Source organism: Myodes glareolus, chromosome 14 (assembly GCF_982192425.1).
Source record: "Myodes glareolus chromosome 14, mMyoGla1.1, whole genome shotgun sequence".
In the NCBI taxonomy this organism is placed as follows: domain Eukaryota; kingdom Metazoa; phylum Chordata; class Mammalia; order Rodentia; family Cricetidae; genus Myodes; species Myodes glareolus.
The window spans coordinates 37,798,617-37,821,061 of NC_142039.1; the positions used below are offsets into that span (position 1 = coordinate 37,798,617).

Consider the following 22,445-nt stretch of genomic DNA (forward strand, 5'->3'; position numbering starts at 1 on the left):
CAGCCCAGAGATGGAGAAACACTGTGCCTGATGTTGAGACCAGAATATCCATTTCCTGTTATATGTATTATAAATTCTCTTTCTGAACAATATGAAAACACGTATTTTATCTAAAATTCAGATATTTTCTCAAGAGATGTATAAAGATTGCCATGCTGGTTAGTATTGTCAGCCTGACAAGATCTAGAGTCCTAGGGCACAAGTCTTCTGGATGTGTCTGTGAAGATTGTCTAGGACAAATAAGATGGGAATACCCACCTTGACTTTGGGTGGCACTTTGTCATGGTTTGAGGTTTCACATGAAATTAAAAGAAGAAAGCATCTCCTTTTCATCTGCTTCCTTTCTTACCTCTGTCAGCTATTTTGTCCTATTCCCAGCTAAAATAATTAATTGCATGGTAATAAATTAAGGACTCAAGGTAAATGCAGCCAGACTCCTCAAGCAATTCTAAGTAGACAAATGATGTGGGAGCAATGGAGATGGAAGAAGACTGTGCCATTAAAGCATAGGTGAGAAAATAGGGCAAATGGGAAGAAAGCAATACAATAGGTACTGTACTTAAATAGAACCAAAGGGCAGAAAGGAGTGGGCAGACAGAGAAAGAGTAAGAAAAACAAGGTGGGGAAAAGAAGTGTCGGGTCATGGAACAGAATTAGCCACAAAGGACAAATGCCAGCCTTGAAATTGCTATTAACGCTCAGGTGTTCTTCTCTGTTGTGATCGGAAAAGCATCAGGCAGCACATTCACAATCTCTGTAGATCTGGCAAGCCAGCTCTAGCATTTCAGAGATGTCCACAACATCATTAACAGCCAGAAGAAGTCTATTAGTTCTCTTTTTAGTTCAGTTTTGGTGTGCCTTGGCGGGTGGGGGGGCGGAGGAGATTTCTCTTCTGCGTATTTGCCATCAACAACTGTTCTTCTTACAGTGCCTCATCTATATCTCTGTATTGCCTAGTCTTAACCCTTCTATTACATGTGTAAGAAATTAGATGAATTTGAATCTCACAAATATTCACAATAAACAAGGCTATCTGGCTTCAGGTATGCCCATGGTTTGAACCTAGTTTTTTCAAAAATTATTATCTGTGTTGGAAAATTGAAGCTCACTGGCTAGGAAGCCTCTTCTGTATCTTACAGGGAACCTTATATAAAGTCCCTACTCAGCGCTCACAGTAACCTTGGGTCTCCCCTCCCCATAGCAGACACTTTATCTCCAGGATATATATCAATAGTTCTCAACCTCTGGGTCATGACCCCCAGAGACCACTAGAAAACACAGATATTTACAATTCATAACGGTAACAAAATTACAGTCATGAAGTAGCAAGAAATGCAATTTTTTGGTCGAGGTCACCACAACGTGAAGAACTGTATTAAAGGGTCACAGTATTAGGAACATTGAGAACCACTAGTACAAGTGAAAATCCTCCCCCGGGTGACTGGAAACAAAGCATTTGAGTTAAAAACTTAGTTGACCACTCAACCATCCTCTATGAGAACATAACAGAAATAAATGTGTGTATCAACACCTTACTTTGAAATAGAAATTTCTGAGAAGAAAGGATAGAAACTGAAGATTCTTGGCAATGCACTGGCTCCCTGAGCAAGCAGAGCTGATACACCAAAGAATACAGGAGATACCACTTTCATCCAATAATAAATGATCCTGTTGCCTACACATTTTTGGTATCTCTCTAGGGAGAAATTAACCTGAATGAAATAGTGAACTGGGGATGATTTTTGCCTTCAGAGCCCTCTGACTTCTACCAAAGACCTGGGCATTGCTTAGTCATCTGATCTCTCTGTTCCTCTTGTTGCCTAACAAAGCTTGTTCTTTTCTGTGCCCCATTTCTCTAAACAACTTATCACCCAGGGCTGAAAGCCTTTCTTACTAGATCGTCATGCTCAGTGGCTTTGGATCTCCTCCAGGAACGCTCCATTATGTCTCCTCGTAAGTAACTAGCCTAACTAACAAGAGCACCACATTTACACAACCACACCTGTCCATGTTTTGACTAGAGCTCCTACCTACCATCTCTCTCCACAGTAAGTATAGATGCCCAGGGCAAGAATTTCAATTCTTTTCTGTCGCCATTCCAGTTCTTAGCAAGTCTGCTGTCTACTTGTTTCACTGGAGGAATGACAGTGTAAACAGTCATCTTATGTCTGTCTCTCCAGACTTCATTCATTGCTGCCTCCTCAAAGTCTGTTTTCATGTCAAGATGCTTGCCATTTGAGAAAATGACTCTGTGTCTCGGCTCCCTGGGTGGGTTATGAACATGTTCTAAGCTAAACCGACCTGTGTGTCTTCTCTCCCACCTCATACTTAATCATCAGCTCATCATGGACATACAACACAAGATGAGAAATCAGAATGAATGCCATGGCTCCTTCTCAGGATGCTGACCAATGGCAAACTCCCCTGTTTAAAATCGTGGGATGCTGTTTGTTCAAGGTCAAGAAATGTCGCAGTCAGACCACTGCCACAGCAAAAGCCAACACATGAGGCTAACCCTCACCTCAGGGTGTTAATGTCTCCTGGTAGCTACTATAGTGTTTTAGTGTGAAACAAAACTGTATGGAAAATACCCTACTAAGATTTGAACCTGTCAAAGTCTGATTATAACAAAGAAAAAAGTTAAATCAGACTTCTGCCCAAATTACATTAGCGATTTAAACTGCTGAGATGTCTCCATCTGTAATGAGGTACATGGCATAAAAGAACCAGCTCAGCTGGACAATAACTCCACAAACAAATACTTTTCCTCACTTTCTGCACATCTAGCAGGCTTTGTCTTTAAAATCAAATCTTATAGCAATGCATTTTTTAAAATCCTGAATAAATATCTTCCAGCTTTAATGAGGATAAAACTAACACAAATGAGGACTCCATGGGTAATCTGAAATGCCTAACACTAATACAGATTACTGGGAAGCCATTGCAAAAAAAAAAAAATCAAAGTGCTTACATCCTGTTTCTGAACCCCAAAGAAAGACAGTATGGTATAACGGGATTTGTTATACAAGGGGGAGACCAAAACAGCATATAGCAGGAGAAGTTTGATTTCTTGGACCATGTCTTTAAAATGAAAAGTTCCTTGACAAATTAACATGATGAAACCCTTTTCTTCAAGGTTACCTTAATAAATGTAAATTAAGTTGAATGTTGGTAGGATTATTCAATTCTTTTAAATTTATGTAGTGTCTGGAAAGATGGCTTAGCAATTAGAATGCTTGTCACACAAGTTTGTGGGCCTAAGTTCAAATCCTCAGAAACCTGCATAAACAGCAAGCATGTATAGTAGCCTACCTGTAATTCCAGCCTTAGAAGGCAGAGACAGAAACCCCAGATTGAGTAGGTTAGCTTATCAGCAAGTTCTGAGTTTGACTGATGACCCTGTCTCAGTGAATAAGGTGGTTTTGGACGATTCCCAACATCAGCCTTTGGCCTCCACATGAATATATATACATGCATATAGAGAGAGGCATACAACCACATGCATATATACACAGACAAACAACACACAGACATGAAAATGAAGCAGGGGCAAAAACTGTTGTTTTACTGGCAGCTAGCTGCTAAGAGAATCAAGTTATTTAAAATTTCTATTCTAAAATCTACCCCTCTGGAACCTAGGACATGTACTATGGGGCTACATAGCAATTCTCCTCTACTGGTTTATTTTTATGTTGTCGGACTGTGAAAAGTACCCAGACATATTATTTCCAAATTCTGAAACCTGAAAGGAAAATGTAGTCCTTAGGAGTCCAAGTTAATTGGCTAGTTCCATCAGTAAAATTATGGAGCGACACACTACCAATTACCATGATTACATTGTTCAGCTGTGTCTCGGTGCTAATTATCATTTACCACAAGAAGAAGCTTCTCAGCTGAGGACTAAGCAGCGTACTGCTCTATTAGTATAGAAACATGCAGTTAGGATTATTGTATTGCTATGTTAATTTAGCATAATAATTGTAGTAGGTTTCCCCTTAGGATCCATGACTTATATAGCCTCAGGTTCTTGGCCTCATTAACAGTATCACATTTGGGTACTATCTCAAAAGATGGGTCTCAAATCCAATATTTTAAAAAAGTGGTTGGTTAGTGCCCTAATATGTGTGCCACTGCTACACTAATTACCATGATAAAATATAATAACTTAAATGATATAGTAGGAAAATATAAGGAGCCAATGTACCAGCCTTGCCACCTGATGATTTTTTAAATCTCTTTACTTCAAACTTTCAGTCCTTTCAGCTTTCTGAAGAATAATGATATAATATTTGCCATGCCCATGGCTTCCCAAGACTGTAAAACATGGGATTTCAATCACATTTCCCACCAACCTATCAGCATAAAATCCACTAACTTAATATCTCTCAGAAAATCTAAAAGCCAAAGTGTGTATGTAGCGTGGGGGAATCACTAAAACAGAAGACATACATAAGAAATAACAAGTGACTTTGCAAAAAAGAACACCCCACTCATATTTAAATCCTGAGGCTACCTGTTCCTCTTGCAGTACAATGTAATATAAAAATTACGCTATCGGTGTCACAAGGTTGCTGCGATTGTACAAGGGACAATACAGAGATGTAGGAATCCTGCTTAATGCTTCACATAGGGAGGTTCTTAAGAACAACTAGCTAGAATTATAATACTCAAAGAATGAAATAAGGCTTCATTCATGTGACAAATAACAGACCAACATTTTTGAGGGTGAAATGGAAGCGCTTTAGAAGCCATGTGGAAGACGGTATGTATTTCAAGTGATTACACAATTACTGATAGAAAGTCCGAGATGTTTACTTGGCTAATGAAGTTTAATACAGACAGGTACTTCATTGGAGCCAAGAGAAACACAGAGAATTAGAAAAATCTTGATAGCAAAGCAAGAAAATAAATCTGAACAAGACCAAGTAGATATGAACCACATTGACTAAAATTAGTTTCTCAGTTATTCACACAAAATTTTTACAAATTATCTAAATTTCCTTACATGTAACAAGATTGAACTTAATTGATAAATAGCATGTATATTTGTGTTTTTTTGTTAAGAACACCATCTGCCAAATTCACTACCCTGCCTTATATATACAATCCCATCACCAGCACATGCGGCCCTATAGCTCCTTCTTCTACAGAAACAGGTTTATTTGTGGCTTCTTGACTTTGTGTTTGGCTGAATGACTTGTCTTGTGGAATAAATAAATTTTGAGGAAAGTGTGTCAGTTTCAAACTTTGCCTCACAAGTGGATATTGGTGTATTTTCCCTGTGTCTCCATCATAACCAGAAGAAAAGCGTGCTGCCCTAAGTCTGGGTCACAAGAAGGTACCATGCAACAGACCTAACACTTCTAAGACAGCACAAAATCAACAAACACCAGTCATGGGAGCAGGCTCCACTAAGGTCTGCAGAGACACTGCACAGTGTCAGACCTAATGGCTGAAACCCAGCCAGTGCTTGGGTATCTAAAGACAAGTCATGACTCCTTAAGATGCCGAGTTTTCTAATGACACAGGACACAGCATTCTCTGTCAGTCCCTAATGGGATATAATGTTGTTAACAGCTCTTTTTTTAATTTATTGTCTCCATCTGCTCATATAAAAGGAAGAGGGCTGAAGAGACGGCTCTGCCCTTAAAAGGCTGGGCTCACAACCAAAATACAAATGGAAGGGAAAACACTCTGCCATCTTTCAAACGCCAGGTTTGCTTTAAAACACTGTGAATTGTCACCTCATACACTGATAATATGACGTAGACATGGACACAGGTGAGATGGGTAGTATATTTTAGTCTAGTTTCAGTGGACAGTATTAAAACAAGCGCAATATTAAACCACACAGGTGCTCATTAGTTTTTTTCCATGCTTTTTAGAACCCATCCAACCGTATTCCCCAAATATACACCTCCAGAGTCCCTGAAAAACTGACTCTTGATCCTTGAATCTTTCCTTTCTATAAAAGAATATATAACCTATGATGGCAACCCCAGGGGATATAGCAGTGATGCACTGTACTCAAGGGGGTCATTCTAAGAAAACAATCCCTCTATATTTACATGTCTCCAAAAGTCCAGTTCTGTCCAATATGTTCTTTCCCTTGGTTCTTCTCTAAGGCAGATTTTTGTCTCCCTAAGGCCTTCTCATTTGGTTTATAGATTTTATTGCTAAACAGATGACAGGGAGATATGCAGAAGATGACTCACCAGGGAACATTACAAAGCTTTCTAGAAACTTCAGAGTCTAGGTGTGGTTCTTAGACTGAAATTTCTCAATTACTGATGATGTATTTCTACAACATAGAAAGGGCTGGTCATCTCAGTCCTCTGGCACTTCTGTTTTACCTAATGAAACCTCGGGGTCACTATTCCAGGAAATCACTGCAGTATTTTCTATGTAACTAAAAATTTGTGGCCCTGAGATCTCTAGTTTGCCAGACCACTTCCAGTTTGAGGATGTCTGAGTCAATCCAGTAGGATATGTTCATGGCCACTAGATCAGAAGAGGCAGACACATGGGGTTTCACAGAGAGACTGGCGAAAGCCATGAGAGTCATGAAACTGACTGAAGTCAAGAACAAAAGCTTAAAATTTGCATTAGTCAAGTAGAACTTTTTCCTTTGGAATAGACTTTCTAAGAGTAGTTACCCCTGAAAAGATTGAATCCATGATTTTAAAAAAATGAAGACTCCTAAATAGATTCATATAGGCCTTTGAGTTTTCCTTTGTATTGCTTTAGGTAGGTAAGCCCTGAACCAAACCACAGATCTTAACTTCAGCTTCTGCTCCCAGAAATTATTCAAAATGGTCTAGCAGCATTTCAGAAAGAGTGGAGGATGCTCTGTGCCTGCTCATTAGGTAGCATGTAGACTATTGCCTCTGTGTCAAGGCATTGACACTATTAGTGTCATTACAACATCACCCTAAAGAAAGTAGCAAGTCCTTCAGATGAGCCCTGGGTGTATTAAAATCTGAGAAACACTGACTTTGCTCACCTGGAGTCACTCACATCTTTGCCTTGTTGCATCTGCCTGCAAGTAAAGTTGCAAACTCGGGTGATACAAGCATTTCTTAATCCATTTTTATCATAAATTTTCACTAAATAAATAATCTCTTTGTTTGTAGGTTTTTCTCCAATGCATGGTGTCTCAGGGATAAAGGAAGAGTTATGAGCCAGATCAGGTGGTGGGCCACCTGATTTTATCACTCTAAAAACTGTAGACTACAATATTAATTACATTAATGGCACCGAGTATTTGACTAAGACATATGGAGAAACCCATCATAACATTATATAAATAAATAGCAATTAAATGGTATAAGTGAAATGAAAACATCTCCTATTTCTCACTTCCTAGTTCTATTCAGAAATAACATTCATCGCAGTAACAATAAGCATTCTTGGCACCAAGGTGATATCCCTGCATCTCAATAGCATGGGACACTGAAAGAAATAATAGCTACCTCTAGCAAGCTACAGAGATGGCTAAGACAGAAAAACCTTTGCGAAGAGTGAAAAGCAGGAATTCAGATCCTCAGAAACATGTAAAGGCCAGGCAGGCACAACAGTCCACCCGCAATCCTGAGAGAGGGAGATGAAGCTGCCAACCAGACGGGTAGAATATGAGAGTTCCTGCCTCAGTGAGTGGCCCAATTTCAATAGAAGAAGTGAAGGATGCTAGATGAAGGCACACAATGTAAACCTCAGGCTTTTACCTGCACATGTGTATGTACACCCCCACACAAACAATTACACATGCAAGCTCACATGCACTTATTCACATACTCCACATACTCACATATTCACATACATATATACATACACCCAGCTGTATACTGGGGAAAACAGAATTAGAATTATGTCTTAAAAATAATATACGCAAATTACAATCAAATCCTATAATACATAGATTTTATTTGGGCGCTCATTTAGGAAACAAAGAGGGGGGAATGAGATGATTGAGAAATTCTGAATGGACACTACTTAATGATTTTGAAACAATTATTTTATGCATATTATCTAGTTTTAAATTTCATCATATGCATGGTGAACTCTATATACATACATATATTCATGTATAAATATGTGCATATGGGTAAAATGATAATCTCTGTTTTCCTGGGGTTTCTTCCCGATGATGTAGTTGTGAAGGGCTGAAGAGGAGATGGGTTGAATCAAACCTAAATGTCTTTGAAATTCATCAGTGCAGCCAAGTACAACTGGACAATAATTGCATAGTATCCCTAGTCTGTGGTTTCAAATTTCCTGGAATCATATTTTTTTTTAGAAAGAAAACAAGTTTATTTGGCACACTGCAAAGAGAACCGTGAATACAGCAATGGCAGAGTACCTCATGACAGCACTTTCAGGCTGGTGCTCTGGAAACTGAAAATAAGGGCAGAAGGCGTGTCAAAACAAAACACAAGGGCCTAAACTAATGAAATGATTAAGACAAATAGATACACTTCTGTTTTCCTTTCTGAAGCGTGGAGAGTAAAATATGACTTCAGTGAATGCCACTGAGAGAAACATTACATGGGAGGGAGGGGCTGTCCTAGGCCACCAAGCATGTTAGTTTTTTGCTTGGAGGAGGCTTCCTGTTTTACCATCTGCAGAGCAGGCCTGCGGGGAGGCCCCATGCCATGCAATGAGTGAGAGAGGATGCATAGAACCTGCATGGGAGCACCCAGGAGGTGTTTGCTGACTGTTCACCCAATTAAAAATGCTCTAGTGGAGGAGAGGAGAAAACTGAAAAACAATAGACATATTTAAGGCCCATATTCATGTATTCATTGCTGGGAACACACCACTATTAAGTATTTAGTTTGGCATATTTAGAATGACATGGGGTTGAATGATCTTTACACTCAGAGGAGATTATCTAGTAGAGATGGATCTTTATGTTTTTGATGAACTGTTCTGACAAGCTTAATTCATCTTGCCCTCAGTGGTTTGCAAATGAGTGAAAATAGAAGAGATAAGTTTCTTTCACCTAAGCATCAGCGAATTAAGATACTGTGATAATCTTCAGCGTTGGAAATGATAAAAAATATATAACATGACAGAACTGAAATCAGTACTATGTTTCTAGAAATTCACTGGGTAACACATATCAAGAGCATTAATGTTCATTTTGGGTTAAGAGTACTGCCCAGGAGCAATAAAAGGTAAAACCAGTATATGGGAAAAATGTGTATCCTATATCCAAGAAAACATGTAAATACCATGTAAATCATGTTTCACCTATATGGGCTACTGTCTCCTTTAAATGATGCTACAAAGAATATAAGTAAAATCTAAAATGTACTTGAGAAACAAGGAAGACTAATATTTTTAAGCTACTAATGAAAAGTTCTCAACCACACAAACTTGTGCTGAATGTCTTCATTAATGGCAATAACTCTGATGTCATTAACAAAACAACATTCTCGGATATAGTATGGAATTTGCATCTATATATCGTTTTTCTTGGATCTACCTAAACATAGTCTAATGACCTCTCCATCTTTAGAAAATTCAAAGATAAACTAGATTATAAGGCCCTGTTGCTGAAGGAATCACATCCCACGTGTGCATAGTGGACAGAAACCAGGTTAGAACTGAGCTGGAAGCTTCATCCTTGCTTGCTAACATTCAGTCTTTGAATGTGTCATGCAGACTGCTGGAGGAGAAAAGACATCAGCGCTCTTACTCATCCTACACTCTATGAGACCAACCTTCCAGACAACATTCACCCATTTATACTGTAGCAGCACTATTGCTGTAGAGATAACCAACATGAGATCATCTACATAAGGGAACCCAGAGATGATACCATTAAAATGGTCAACACTCCATGGTGAAAGAGATCCTAGGCCCTGACAGGAAACTAAATACTGTTACTCAGCTAAATTGGCAGAGTGCAAAACTGCCTTCTAACTATTTATGCTAATATCCACCCACAAATATACTTTAAAACTTAACCAAAACGGCCTCTGAGCAGAAAAGTGGTAAATACTGACTCATAGCTTTTAAAGATGCTAAGAACAAGTAATGGATGAGTGTTCAGCTCCAAACACAACATTTGTTCCATCCCCTCTAAAGTTTATGCAGAGCAGGGATGGCAGGAAGAATTTAAGAGCCAGAAGATAATGAGAAAGGCTGAGAAATTTCATCTTCTGGGAAGACATGTCTACCACAGTAACAAATTTATAGTGCTTGTAGATGCCTGCACTGGATCTATACACGATGGCCCATCATGGGTACCGGGGCCCTCAGGAGCTCTACTCCTCAATACTCAACTCTTTGTTACTTGGTGTGGGAAGTCCTTCTGTGTATGTGTTGGTTTTATTTATTAATGAACAAAGAATCTGTCTTTGGCCTGGCAAGGCAGAATAGAGGTAGGCAGGGAAAACTAAACTGAATGCTGAGATAAAGAAGACAGAGTATGTGGCTGCAGTCCGAAACAGACGTGCCGGGACCTTGCTGGTAAGCCACAGCCATGTGGCGATACACATATTAATAGAAATGGGTTCAAGATGTAAGAGTTAGTCAATAAGAAGCTAGAGCTAATGGGACAAGCAGTGATTTAATTAATAAAGTTTTTGTGTGGTTATTTCGAGTCTGGGCAGGCAGGAAGGAACAAACGACCTCCTAGAACAGTTACTAATAGATTCAGATGGTGGGAATCATTCATTGTCTTCAGCTGCATTTTTGCTAATGACTTCCTTAGAATCCAAAGGTTAGTTCCAAAGAAAATGTTACCCAGGGGGTTCTGGTTAAATGAAAGGGGTAATAAAACAAAAGACTTCAATTCTAGGAAAGAGAATGATAGGGATGAGAAAAGGTAGGTTGCTAGAGATAGGAGAAGGATGAAAGAACATGATGTGTCATCAAAATATACGCAAGTGTGAAAAATATCAATAGCAAACTTAACCAATAGAAAGAAAAGAATAAGAGCCATTATTATGTCAGATTTGAATAAGTTCCTCAAAGAAGGCCTTTGAACTATTACATCTTCACGTTGCATTACCAGAAGATGGCATCTTACTCTGCCGTCTCCTTGCTAGTGCTTGCAAAAGCATGAAGGGAAGAAACGCCTATTCCAAGGGTAAAACTAAGTTTAAAACTTTACTCTACTTAATTAAAACAGAGGCTTATTTAGGTCAAGTCTTCCTCCAAAACCATTTTCAGAAAACACAAGTTTGTGGTTGTTGTCCATTTGTTTGTTTTGCTTTGTTTCCCACGTCTGTAGCACTAGAGACTAGAGCTGGGACTCACCTCAGTAACTAAATGAATTCTTCACCTGCTTTCCACATCTGTCCTCATTATGCTGCAGTTCAAGCTCTCATAAAATTATCCTTCTAAATCTGCTGCTCTGCCATGGTAGGCCCAACATACTAATATCTGCAGTCAAAGCACCGTAGAGGTCACCTGTTAGCTTAAGGGCCATACTCTAATGTTCTCCTCAGTGTGGAAGATTTCTCTAGTATCTAGAAGACCCCAGGGCCGGAGAACTTGCTTTGTTTTCAGAGGCCATCTGTGGCATTGTTAGATAAAAAGTAATTGACTTCTGTGCAGCGAGCTCACTGTGATTACTGAGCTAGTCTCAGGAGTTTTCTAATTACAGTATGGTCTTCCTTTCCAAACACTGTGTTTCCATCAGCTGAGTTCTCCTCTCTTCTTGCTTTGCCCCCAACCTTTCTTCCCTTGAACTGTGCCACCTTCCTTACTGTGGGATGTAAGTTGTTAGCACAGTATGTGACTACTATAGACGTGGCTCTGAAGTTTTGTTGCTTTCATTTACTGGCTGAACTATCTTGAGAAACTGACATGGTGCCTGTACTTAACATGCCCTGCATTATTAAGTTACGATGATCATAATGCTGCCTTCATCTTCAAATCGTTCCATGATGTGTTCTATAAATACATGCAGAAAATCTACCTAAAACATACTTTGTGATCAGACATTTGATAAATGTTTGTTGCTGGTGAGAAGGAGAAGGAAGGTCTTATGCCACCTTCCCATGTGTCTAGCCTACTGGCTTGTCAATAATCTTCAAAAATTATAATGTCCAAACTAGAAACATTGACGTTGTACTTAGGAAAACCAGAATACAGTGGAATGCTTGCCTGTTGGTCTGGACATCTATTGGACCTCACCAGGCCTACCGGGTCTTCATCTATAAAATCAGATGAAAACATCTACCTTCTAACATAGTAAATATACACAAGTCCTAGCTCTCTGCACCAAATTTACAACACTTAGAACTATTGTGGCAAGAGATAAGCATTTAATATCGTGACACTGAAGCTCTGGGGGTTTTGGATGCAGCTGGCAGCCTCGGAGGCTGTGTTTTCCCATAGGCTCCTGACTGAGGTTATTCTGTTCCTGAGAACTGCCATCCAGGGCTGAGCACAGTCCACCTGGATCCTCCACTAAACTCTCACAGGAGGGGCTGAAAGGAAGAAAAGGAAAAGTGATTTAGGGAGACATGGGGGAGAAAGAAAATGAGGAAGGGTAAGTGAGATAAAGTGTAGAGCAGACAGGTGGGTGGGTGGTTGAATATGAAAGTGGGAAGCAGCTGGACAGTCACTCATAGGAATCCATGTTTCGTGATCCTGTCTGTGAACAGCCTTGTAGTCTGTAGTCAGTTATTATGATCTATGTGAAAAGTACACACACACACACACAGAGACACGCACACACACAGACACGCACACACACACACACCCCACCACCACCACCACCGCCATCACCACCATAAAATCCACTTGTTCCTTATAGGGGGCAACAGAACAAACAACAGGAACTTTTGGCGTCAAATACATTTTCCCTTTGATTAGGGTCACATTTTCACCTCTCCACTTGAATACTACTTTGCCAGAGCTTCTGCCAAGTGTAACCTGTAAGTCATTGGACCAAAATCTTCAGGTTATTATCTGCCTATGATATGAAAAGGTTTGCACAATACTAGGAAAAAGTAAAGTAACTGTTGGAGAAAAGGAAACCAACCCACTTTTGCCTGAAACTCCCAGAAATCTGAGAGTTGATCATCATTCTCTCTGTTGCAAGATTTAAGCTCACAACTTATTCTTGATTCTGTATAGATGCTTTTGTGCACATTTCAATGTTACAAATTTAATGATGGGCCTGGGTATTATGTGTGTTTTAATTAATAAAGCTTGCCTGAAGATCAGAGAGCATAGCAACCACACTGGTCATCCATGCAAGCCAGGCAATGGTGGCACATACCTGTAATCCCAGCAGCTACACAAGTTAGCCATAGAGGCTGTGGACAAAGGTGGTGCATGCCTTTAATTCTAACACTAGAGAGGAATAAAAGACAGGAGACAGGTCTCAAACTCAGTCTCGGTCTGAGGATGAGTGGAGGCAGAATTGCCCATTTCAGTCTACGGTAGAAGTAAATGATAGTGCCTGGCCGCTTTTCTTTTCTGATCTTCAGTTTGAATCCCAGTATCTGTTTCTGGGTTTTGATTGTTCATTCTGCACCTGGGACCATGGGTACTCTGGGTCTGGACACTCATCTTCCTCAAAGCAGTGGTTCTCAACTATAATGAACCTTGGCCATTGTCCTTCCATGAATCCCACAGAGTCCCTGGTTACATATAGTATTTGCTGTTAGATGCTAGCAATGATCTAGCTAGACTTGTTCCAAACCACTCTGGCCCCAGCACACGCAACTGTAGTCTGGGGTTCCTACTTTGCCTGGTTTCTGGAGCAGGGCATCAGTTTCTCTGGCTTCTCCTCCCAAAGTCCTTCCTGCGCTCCTGCACCTCTGAATCCCCATGCTGGCACCCTTCCAATGTGAAACACCACAGGTCTGTCTAGTCTTCCCATGAGCACTTGGTTTATCTAAGAATGTTTTAACTTCAAATGTCGATCTTCTCTGTCAAACTCCTATTTCTCATGATCACCTCAAGTGTTTTATAAAATCAAATAATCCATTTCATTATATTCAATATATCTTCCTAATACATTGAGGAGAGGTCCGAAAAAGCAATTGTCAATGTCAGAACTCTAAATTTAGGGATAGTCAGAATCCTTATTGGATATTAAACTCACCAGAACTTTCTACCGAGAAAAATAGAAACATCATAAATGAAGAATGCAATCTATAGGTGTATTCATGCTAATATTCAATTATCTTATGTTAATATTCAATTATCAATGATGTGGGCTTCATAGGTATATCTGGTGGTCAAAGCAAAGTCTTGAACACAATTTCATATTGATATTTTCAGGAGGTTGAGACTCGGTCAGGCTATAGAGACCGGAAGCTGTTTGTTTCCTATATAAAATGTTACTGTTTATATGTGACCTACTTACTCAACTCACATTTGCCTGTGATGGCTAAAGACATTCCCCTTTATGCTAGGCATCCATTTTGGCACCCACTAGTCCTTTGTCTATGACTCCAGTCCCTGGAAGATAAGTCCCCAGTAACTCTGACTCAGTGACCTCTACCCAGAAATGTACAGCCATGACTGTTTTGCTATTCATGACCAACTGTTTCTTTTGCTTCTGTCACTTCCTTAAACAGATACCCAAAGATTGTTTTGAGTCACCTTGACCACTTGGCAGAAAAGACCAGTTTTCATTTTCTTATGTAGATATTGAAAGTCTTCTTATGGTTTTCATTTTCAAAAAAAACAAAACAAAACAAAACAAAGAAAAAAAAACCTTTCTCTATCCCCCTTCTTCACAACATGCCTGAGATTTGGACTTTAAAGCTGTTGTCCTGTTATCAGTTAATCAATAAATCTTTTAATTATAATTTGATTGAGTCTATGGTCTTTTCCTGGGGGCCATAAACTCTGTAACATATCTATATAATTTTAGCGGTCTTTAGGTTTTATACAAGTGCTTTGGAAAGAGTTGTAGTGTTGTTTAGGGAGCAGTGATAAGGCAAACACCTTGTAAACACATGTTCAGAACAAAGGTTTTTTCCTGAATATTTTCAGTTTGCACTGGTTGGTTGAGCTGAGGTCTACGGAACCTGCAGATCACATGGCAGCTGTCTCCATGAGAAAGTCCTTTAGGGATTATCCTGCCCTAAGATCTGCTTTGCTTCTGCATAACTGGGAGAGTCTCAAAGTGGCAAGTAGTAATCATTCACGCCATTCAGAGCTTTGACTCCATGTTCCAACTTCAACATATTTTAGTTGTTTGTGTAAGTAATGAAAATGAAAGTTCCTGGCCTTTGAGGAGAAGTACCTAAGAAACAGCAAGATTTTATTCACCTATATACATATATTTTTATTTAAAAAGTGTCTGCACTGACAGTAAGCTTCTCACTGATAACATAATGATGACCCAGGCGGGGGCCCTATAAGACAATAAAGTAAGAATGACCTTATGCTAATGATATCAAGTGTCTTAAGCCACCAATTATCATTTTTTGAAAGTACCCCCTCTGTTTTAGAAGTACATTGCTGGGATTGAACCCAGTGCCTTGTGCCCACGAGGGCAGCATGATCACACTAGCTACACCATGCCCTCTAAAAATCCTTCAAAACTGATGGATGGATACAGAATAAATAGAACACTTCCCTGTGGAAGAAAAATATCCAGAAATACAGGCTGGTAAGGTTAACAGGTCAGCGTTCCAGAACACAGCAGAAAAAGTCAGGGTCCGAGACAAAATTAAAGTCAAAATGTATTTAGCTACACAAAACTGAATTGGGAAAAGGAGAGAAGCTTCGAGAAAACCCCTCTCTGGTGGAAACCATAGACCACTTGCTTGCTTTCGTTCTTGTTTTCAGGGAAGAGAAAGAAATTCTCCTTAAACAATTCCACCTGAAAGCTCACACTTGCCAGGGAAGACTGCATTATCCAGACACCCTCAGAAACATGATGAAAGCTTAGTACGAGCTGACCAAGGGGTCTGAGTACTTGGGGGGAAAATTCTGAGTTTTATGGAATTGATAAAGCAATAAAAGAATGTATTTAAAGCAAATTTAAGAAATCTAGTCATGTAAAAAATTCAATGCTTAGGCTTCTTTAAAGAAACAACCAAAAGTTACTTTTTCAAAACCCTACTTTTGAAAATAAAAAATTTAGTGATAAACCAAGAATCTTGAGGGAAATACTAAACACAGAGTAAAAATTACTAGTGGGAGCTGGAGAGATGGCTCAGTGGTTAAGAACATTGGCTGCTCTTCCCAGAGGTCCTGAGTTCAATTCCCAGCAACCACCTGGTGGCTCACAACCATTTATAATGGGACCTAATTATATGGGACCTCTTCTGGCAAGCAGGTGTATATGCAAATAGAGCACCATATACATAAAAGTAAATAAATACCTTTAAAAAAAACTACTAATGAATTATATGCAATAAAGATGAAAGATTCTTCAGGATGAAGCACAGAAGCATTGGAACAAACACACTATACATACTTTAGCATGTTGCAGTCTCTTAATTCATGGAGATGTCATGAAGGTTTCTGCAGCTGCTGCATTTTTAGAACTGAGGACATCAAGGCCCAGGAAGGCTAAGGAACTCACCCAGATTCTCACAGCTGCTGAGAAAGAGACGCAGCCACGATTCCAGCCCAAAGGACTGAGCTTCAGTTCTGTTTCCTAGCAACTGCCCTGTGATCCTGTCAAGAAAATGGAAATCACTAAAGAAGAGATCCATGGAGGTTAAATTTGTCCCAGAATGAGCAACTGTGAGAGTTGCAAATACCTTCTTTGGAGAGATGATGGTTGAAAATTCTCCAGAATTGAAGAAAAGCATCATTTATCCAATTTGGTAAAGGTTAACATTTCTTGAGTAGAATTTTAAAAAGAAATCATATCTAGACAGAGGATTGTGAACCCCATGATTGCAAGGGAAAGGAGATGCTGACCATGAAGACAGTCTGTTCAAGATGACAAATTGATAGAATGAAAACCTTTTTCAAAGGCAGGAGGCTTCTTGAGGCAATGGTGGAAGCCAGGTGATGGGCAGGCTATATCTCAATAACAAGGAAAGACCACCGTCAGCGACAAGGTATACTTGGTAGGATTGTCATTGAGGAATGTAAGGAAAATAATGCCTTTTATACAAACAAAACATTGAAAGAGAATAATCTTATACCTTTGTTAAAGAAAAATATGGAAGATATAGTTAAGAAAGAAGAAAAATTATATAAGAAAAAAATCTAAGCTATAAAGAAAATTGTTAAACTGTATATATATGAATAAATCTAAACCAGCCTTCTTTAAATAAACACTAAAAAATCAAAATGTTTAGGAGAAAAATAATTAAATTCTGTAACTAACTAATAAGGACTAAAAAATAGGGAAATTGATATATGCATATTCTCGTTCATACTTAAGCGGCCTTAAGCCTCCAGTGAAAACTACTGTCTTAGAAAAGGTAAGATTTTTGGAGAGAAAAATGGATTTTTTTTCCCAGATAGTTCAGGAGAGGTTTGACAAAATCTTTAGGAAAATGTAAAAAGAAAACAACCATCTGGCCATCAGCCACAAGCGCCCACCTTTCTGCAGGGGGTTTGTGCCCTCTCCTTTAGACCCATGTTGATGCTACAGTTATCACATCCATGAGCTCTCAACTTACAGATAATATGTACTAGGGAGACTGCTGGAGTCTGTGCATTTAGGAACCATGCCGGAAGGAGTATACATCTTAAAGTAATGCGGGCCCTATGAGACTAGGGGATTGCTTAACTAACTCACATCACCGTGCAATACTCCACTGTGAACCACATTGCTCTGTGTAGTCCACAGTTGAGGAACAGGATATGTCAATACAAAGTTCTTTGGACTGAAAGCATGGCCTAGCACGAGCTCAGCAGAGCAGAGAGAACTTCTCCCTGCAGTGTGCACGATGCCTTGCCTCAGCTTTAGCTACAGGTGAGATTGACATGGTGGGGCTGGGTAACTTGCAGCTGAGACATTGTAACGCCTTATACAAAGGAGCCCATTGACTGGAGCTGAAAAGTTCAGGATCTGGTAGTAAAGAGATTGGACATTTACTGAGGATATACGGTGTCCCACATTAAGCTATGCCTAATCCTTCCAAAAGTCTCACAATTCCTTCATCTACATAGAGTGCCAAGGTCCAGTGGACTTTTCCTACCAGAGCTTCCAGCTGACTACTGCCGCCTATTTGAGCTCTGTTTTGGGCATTTCTTGAGCTGCTACTGAATTCGTATTTATTTAAATGTTTTCGAAGCATTGTGTCAGCTCAGGTTAAAGAGAGATAAGGCAAAAAGGTTATGGGAATCAGTATGTAGGTTCCACAAACAGTTAAAAACAGATTCCCGTGAGTCACCTATGCTACATTGGGCATATGCCTAAATGACTCTCTATCCTACTATGGGTTCTTGCTCCTCCACAGTCACTACTGCCCTGTTTATAACGACCAGAAAGTGGAAACAGCCTAGATGTCTACAAACTGATGACCATTTGATGAAAATATGGCACATTTAAGACAATGGACTACTACTCAGCTAATAAAATTAAAATTATAAAATTTGCAGGTAAATGGGTGGAGACAAAAACAATCATCCAGAGTGAAGTAACTCAGACTCAGAGAGACAGATATCACATGTTTTATCTTTTTATAGATGTTAACTTTGAACTTTCAGGTACATGTCTTTCATTTGGAATATCCACAGAAATCAGTACATTACTAAGAGCCCATGGAGAATGTAGAAGGCCCAGAGGTCTTTTGTGATCACAGACATGCACTACGGCAGTGGTTCTCAACCTTCCTAAGGCTGCGACCTTTTAATACAGCTCCTCATGTTGTGATGAACCCAACCATAAAATTATTCTTGTTGCTACTTCATAACTGTGATTTTGGTACTCATACGAATCATAGTGTAAATAGCTACATTTTCTGAGGGTCTCAGGCGGCCCCTGTGAAAGGGTCATTCATCCCCTGAAGGGGTCACAACCCACAGGTTGAGAACAACTGTGCAAGGGAACCTGGACTGTTAAACACGCAGGGCTTTTCCTTCAAGGGAAGGAACACAAACCCTGGCTTTTGTGTTTTCTAGACTGGTGACCTTTGTACAATCTGTGTGGCTGAAGACCCGCCTCCAGACCCATTCTTGCAGACTTGTTTTTCTCAGTCAATCTATACAACCTGTTTTCATGAACGGAATCACATGGACTTTATAAAGAGTTTTGGTGTGGTCGCATCTGTTCTATATTTAGCTTTCTTTATTCCTCAAGTAGCTTTAGGCGTGCTTTTATTGTACATGTGTGACTGATTTAATCATCACAGGGATAGTTCTCACTGGACTGTGATGTATTTAAATAAGCTTAAAATAAGCCAATAGGGGTCAGACTCCCACAGTTTGGAACAACACAGGCTACGGAGTCATGTTGCACCAAACTGCTTTCTTGCCTCCCATGTTCATCTCTGTGCTGTCAGCGAAGGTCACATAGACCCCAGCAGGAAAGGATTTCTAGGGAGAGAAAATAGAATGCACTTGTATAAAAAGTTAAAAAGTAATTATGGAACAAGAGAGAGTAAAATGGGGTGGGAGAAGGAAGGGCAGGATAGAAGAGGGGAACTGAGAGAGATAAATAACACTAAAGACTTTTCAAAAAAGTCATGTGGAAACCTACTAATGTAGAAGCTTCCTAAAATACACCTATACACACACTGCCCACTGTGAAAATAGTGGAACAAGCATTATTGGATTAACCAATTACTCTCTGATCAGATTTAAGTCCCACTCCACAAGATAAAACTCACACCTACTACAATCATCAGGCCAAGAATCTATGGCTATACAGGGGTCATAGAACCTAGGGAAGGAACTACTATTATTCTACTAAATGTATTAAACTATGTAATATTAAACTGACTCCTAATGGCTTCTTCCTATGCCCCCAGATTCATGCATGTCTCAACCCTCATCAGAGAAGCTTCTGTTTGTAGTAGCTGATGATTAAAATAGAAGCCCACAACCAGCCAAGGTGCAGAGAATAAGAGAATGGAGAACACTTAGCCCTCAATGAAGCATACACACCTCACCCCTCCCTTCCAGCGTTCAGGGATCATCACAGAGAAGGGGAGAGAAAGCGGATGAGAGCCAGAGGCCATGGCTAATTACAAGGAAAGGTTGTCTTCCGATATAACATCGTAGCTGCACCCAGGAACTCACTGAAGATGCAGCAGCATCCACAAGACCTGTGCAAGTCCAAGCCTAAATCCCAACAGGAAGAGGAGTTGGATATGATCATCAAAAGCCAGGCAGTATTAACAGTATTTAGCTGAGTGAGAAAAGGACAGAGAAAAAAATACAACCTAAGCAAACTGATAAATTGGCCATGCTCCAATGGAAGTTATATAAGCAACACAAATTGACCTCAATGGGGAAAGGGTGGCACAAGTTGGGTGGTAAGGGAAGGATGTGTGAACCTAGGAAAATTTGGGTAAGGGAGAGAGAAAATAATCAAAACACATTGCATGAATGTCAAATAAGTAAATCTCAGGAGGAAAAAAAATCCTACTCTAGAAAATCAGCTACCAACTAGGCACTCTCCCGGTTATTTGGCTAATGATGTTTTTTCCATAGTCTTTATATTTATTCTAACCAACATTATGCCAACAAATATTAGTATGGCAAGGATTATATAACCACTTTGTTTTCTATAAATGTCTCCTCCAAGGGCAAAGGTTTTAATGGGCCTGTTTCTGATCTCTGCCCACAAATAAAATTTGACCCTGAACTTTCAGTTTCTCTTGATTGGAACCTTCTGGAAGAGAGAAAGTTTGGTGCACTCAGGGCAGTAGGCTAGAGAGCAGTTGTAGGTGATGTATAAAATGCTCATGGTAGGATTCTCTCAGGCTACAGTCCTATACATCCTAACCACAGGCAAAGGAAGCCAAGGATACATAGCTCATTCGTTTTTTTTTCATGTGACTCTTGGAAGCAAGAAAATTTTCATTATATAAAACAGCAAATATTACACGGACATTCAATCAAATGTCCTAATTCTATCAATTTATATTATAGACATTGAACATAGAATGGAGATTATGGAGGATTTAGAGAGAAAGGAAATCAGGGAAGTTGCCTGATATGTTCAGCGTAACTTGGGGAAGATAAAAAAAAAATCTCCTTAAAATGGATAATGTCTTTATTGTGTTTGCCCAATAGAATGAATATAACAAGCAACTAAACTAACTACGTTAAGAATGTGTAAAGCTGTTAATTGCGTGTACATTACCATAGCTATACTTTTAAAAGCAGAAGGAAAGGGATTTGCCTTCTGCACAGAACCTCTCCTCAGGGAGGACAGGAAGGTCCTGCTGGCCCCACCAGTGGTGTGTGTCAAGGGGGAGCCACTTGCAACGTTGGAGCTGACTCAGACCTAGAGAGGCCCCATTCCTGTTCAGTGGTTTCTCTTGCCAGATATGGCCTACTTCGAACATCTTCTATTCTGTGCTGCACAGGCTCAGAGGTCAGAGGGAAAGCTCACTTATGGAAGTGAAAGCAGAGAAGAGGGATTTCCTACCAGGAAGAACGAAGGTAGTAACTTCATGTAGAGGGCAACAACATTTAAGGAGGCAGCAGGGTGAATCTCTGCAAGAAGATTCAGAGATAAGTCTTCCAGACAATTGCTAAACAGAGGAGCAATGGGTGCTGTTTACCAAGGGATGGTGTTCACATTCATAGTACAAACCTATCACTAAGTAAATGTACATTTCTGATGGTCCCCCTGCAGTGGAGAAGCAGCAGCAGGGGATAAATGAGATGCATCATTTCACATGACAGGACATCAGAAACAACGCCAGAAGCACAGTATAATGCTGCCTTTTTGTTTCTTTTTTTCTGAAAAAGATATAAAACAAATTCTCACTGTGTCTCCTAAATTTTTTCATCTTAAAATGTAAATGAGCTTGTAACCTGAAGTATTTCCCATTTTTTTCTGTTTAAAAATATCTCAAATTTTTATGCTGTTATTTAATATGGAAACTGTATCTCTATACATTAAGTGAAGTATCTTTGATAAATACATAAATAAAATTTGTATTTCCTCTGGGAAGTAAGAAATAACAAACTCGCTACTATGTATTGATTCTCTTTTTATTTTCAATGAGATTATTCTTGAAGCAAAAAGGACTATACACACCAAGCCCCTCCCCTGCCCCATCAAGCTGCGAGAAAGCCCTGACCAACAGGCACCGTCAGATGGGCTGATGGCCGAGTATACTCTGAGCGTCTTTGTCAAGGAGCAGAGTGGCACCCAGGTTCTCTCTCATGCAAAAGAGACTGCAAAAACCCTGCTGCTTATGCACAGTGCTGCATGGGTGTGATACCATATCCATTGCCTGATAGGGCAGGCAGAATGCAATTAGCAAAACTTCGCTCCCCAACCCAGCCCAGAAATTATGGTGCCAACAACTTTGCAAGAACTATCTCTGTCTCCTATGTGAGCCAACTACAACGAATGCCACTCTTTT

General features: G+C 39.7%; 1 protein-coding gene across 3 annotated transcripts in view; it reads right to left on the reverse strand.

The window, feature by feature from the left end:
• The window catches only part of LOC125417528 (putative G protein-coupled receptor 141), a 58,822-nt gene that overhangs the window by 30,812 nt on the left and 5,565 nt on the right, over window positions 1–22,445 (reverse strand). For 2 of the 3 annotated variants that reach the window (XM_048461112.3, XM_085699268.2), the window contains exon 2: window positions 16,517–16,611. The exons of the other annotated variant lie outside the window; for it this stretch is intronic. The gene's annotated coding sequence lies outside the window, so the exon portion shown is untranslated. The remainder of the gene's footprint in view (window positions 1–16,516; window positions 16,612–22,445) is intronic. 3 annotated transcript variants of the gene reach the window in all.